At 37.3% G+C, this 2,500-nt stretch overlaps 1 non-coding gene and 8 pseudogenes across 1 annotated transcript; all 9 read left to right on the forward strand.

The window, feature by feature from the left end:
• The window catches only part of LOC148434391 (5S ribosomal RNA), a 118-nt pseudogene extending 77 nt beyond the window's left edge, over nt 1-41 (forward strand).
• Nucleotides 42-392: 351 nt separating this feature from the next.
• LOC148434392 (5S ribosomal RNA) lies at nt 393-511 on the forward strand (annotated as a pseudogene).
• A 117-nt stretch (nt 512-628) lies between these two features.
• LOC148434393 (5S ribosomal RNA) lies at nt 629-747 on the forward strand. Its single transcript, XR_015876703.1, has one exon. It is a non-coding gene; the product is annotated as a 5S ribosomal RNA (ribosomal RNA).
• A 115-nt stretch (nt 748-862) lies between these two features.
• On the forward strand, nt 863-981 carry LOC148434394 (5S ribosomal RNA; annotated as a pseudogene).
• Nucleotides 982-1,097: 116 nt separating this feature from the next.
• On the forward strand, nt 1,098-1,216 carry LOC148434395 (5S ribosomal RNA; annotated as a pseudogene).
• Nucleotides 1,217-1,567: 351 nt separating this feature from the next.
• Nucleotides 1,568-1,686, forward strand: LOC148434396 (5S ribosomal RNA; annotated as a pseudogene).
• Nucleotides 1,687-1,802: 116 nt separating this feature from the next.
• On the forward strand, nt 1,803-1,921 carry LOC148434397 (5S ribosomal RNA; annotated as a pseudogene).
• A 115-nt stretch (nt 1,922-2,036) lies between these two features.
• LOC148434398 (5S ribosomal RNA) lies at nt 2,037-2,155 on the forward strand (annotated as a pseudogene).
• A 116-nt stretch (nt 2,156-2,271) lies between these two features.
• Nucleotides 2,272-2,390, forward strand: LOC148434399 (5S ribosomal RNA; annotated as a pseudogene).
• Nucleotides 2,391-2,500: the final 110 nt, after the last annotated feature.

A 2,500-nucleotide genomic window follows, 5' to 3' on the forward strand; every position in this document is an offset into this window, starting at 1 on the left:
CTTGGATGGGAGACCACCTGGAATACCAGGAGCTGTAGGTAATTTTATAATGCCAGAACATTCTTTTCTATTACATTTTACATTTAATTTTTTCAACTTATCAATGAATTTCCTTGAGTTAAGAAGTAATAGAGGTCTAAAGTTAATACTTTTGAGCACCTACAGCCAATCAACACTGGACATGCCCAATCTCGTCTTATCTTGGTAGCTATGCTGTGTTGGGTATGGTCAGAACTTGGATGGGAGACCACCTGGGAAAACCAGGTGCAGTAGGTAATTTTATACTGCCATAACATTCTTTTCTATTACATTTTACATTTAATTTTTTCAACTTATCAATGAATTTACTTGAGTTAAGAAGTAATACAGGTCTAAAGTTAATGAATTTGAGCATCTACAGTCAAACCACACTGGACATGCCCAATCTCGTCTGATCTTGGAAGCTATGCAGTGTTGGGCCTGGTTTGTACTTGGATGGGAGACCACCTGGGAATACCAGTTGCTGTAGGTAATTTTAGACAGCCAAAATCATTCTTTTTTATTACATTTTACATTTGATTTTTTCAACTTATCAATGAATTTACTTGAGTTAAGAAGTAAAAGAGGTCTAAAGTTAATGTTTTTGAGTACCTACAGCCAAACCACACTGGACATGCCCAATCTCGTCTGATCTTGGAAGCTATGCAGTGTTGGGCCTGGTTAGTACTTAGATGGGCGACCACCTGGGAATACCAGGTGCTGTAGGTAATTTTATACTGCCATAACATTCTTTTCTATTACATTTTACATTTCATTTTTCAACTTATCATTGAATTTACTTGAGTTAAGAAGTAAAAGAGGTCTAAAGTTAATGTTTTTGAGCACCTTCAGCCAAACCACACTGGACATGCCCAATCTCGTCTGATCTTGGAAGCTATGCAGTGTTGGGCCTGGTTAGTACTTGGATGGGAAACCACCTGGGAATACCAGGTGCTGTAGGTAATTTTATACTGCCATAACAGTCATTTCTATTACATTTTACATTTGATTTTTTCAACTTATAAATGAATTTACTTGTGTTAAGAAGTAAAAGTGGTCTAAATTTAATGCATTTGAGCACCTACAGCCAAACCACAGTGGACATGCCCAATCTCGTCTGATCTTGGAAGCTATGCAGTGTTGGGCCTGGTTAGTACTTGGATGGGAGACCACCTGGGAATACCAGGAGATGTAGGCAATTTTATACTGCCAGAACATTCTTTTCTATTACATTTTACATTTAATTTTTTCAACTTATCAATGAATTTCCTTGAGTTAAGAAGTAATAGAGGTCTAAAGTTAATACTTCGGAGCACCTACAGCCAATCCACACTGGACATGCCCAATCTCCTCTTATCTTGGTAGCTATGCAGTGTTGGGTAAGGTCAGAACTTGGATGGGAGACCACCTGGGAAAACCAGGTGCAGTAGGTAATTTTATACTGCCATAACATTCTTTTCTATTACATTTTACATTTAATTTTTTCAACTTATCAATGAATTTACTTGAGTTAAGAAGTAATACAGGTCTAAAGTTATTGTTTTTGAGCACCTACAGCCAAACCACACTGGACATGCCCAATCTCGTCTGATCTTGGAAGCTATGCAGTGTTGGGCCTGGTTAGTACTTGGATGGGAGACCACCTGGGAATACCAGGAGCTGTAGGTAATTTTATACTGCCAGAACATTCTTTTCTATTACATTTTACATTTAAATTTTTCAACTTATCAATGAATTTACTTGAGTTAAGAAGTAATAGAGGTCTAAAGTTAATGTTTTTGAGCACCTACTGCCAAACCACACTGGACATGCCCAATCTCGTCTGATCTTGGAAGCTATGCAGTGTTGTGCCTGGTTAGTACTTGGATGGGAGACCACCTGGGAATACCAGGTGCTGTAGGTAATTTTATGCAGCCATAACATTCTTTTCTATTACATTTTACATTTAATTTTTCAACTTGTCATTGAATTTACTTGAGTTAAGAAGTAAAAGAAGTCTAAAGTTAATGTCGTTGAGCACCTACAGCCAAACCACACTGGACATGCCCAATCTTGTCTGATCTTGGAAGCTATGCAGTGTTGGGCCTGTTTAGTACTTGGATGGGAGACCACCTGGGAATACCAGGTGCTGTAGGTAATTTTATACTGCCATAACATTCTTTTCTATTACATTTTACATTTAATTTTTTCAACTTATCATTGAATTTACTTGAGTTAAGAAGTAAAAGCGGTCTAAATTTAAAGCTTTTGAGCACCTACAGCCAAACCACAGTGGACATGCCAAATCTCATCTGATCTTGGAAGCTATGCAGTGTTGGGCCTGGTTAGTACTTAGATGGGAGACCACCTGGGAATACTAGGTGCTGAAGGTAATTTTATACTGCCATAACATTCTTTTCTATTACATTTTACATTTCATTTTTCAACTTATCATTGAATTTACTTGAGTTAAGAAGTAAAAGAAGTCTAAAGTTAATGTCTT

This window comes from Taudactylus pleione, unplaced genomic scaffold, assembly GCF_031769625.1.
Source record: "Taudactylus pleione unplaced genomic scaffold, aTauple2 ptg002146l, whole genome shotgun sequence".
Taxonomy (NCBI): Eukaryota; Metazoa; Chordata; class Amphibia; order Anura; family Myobatrachidae; genus Taudactylus; species Taudactylus pleione.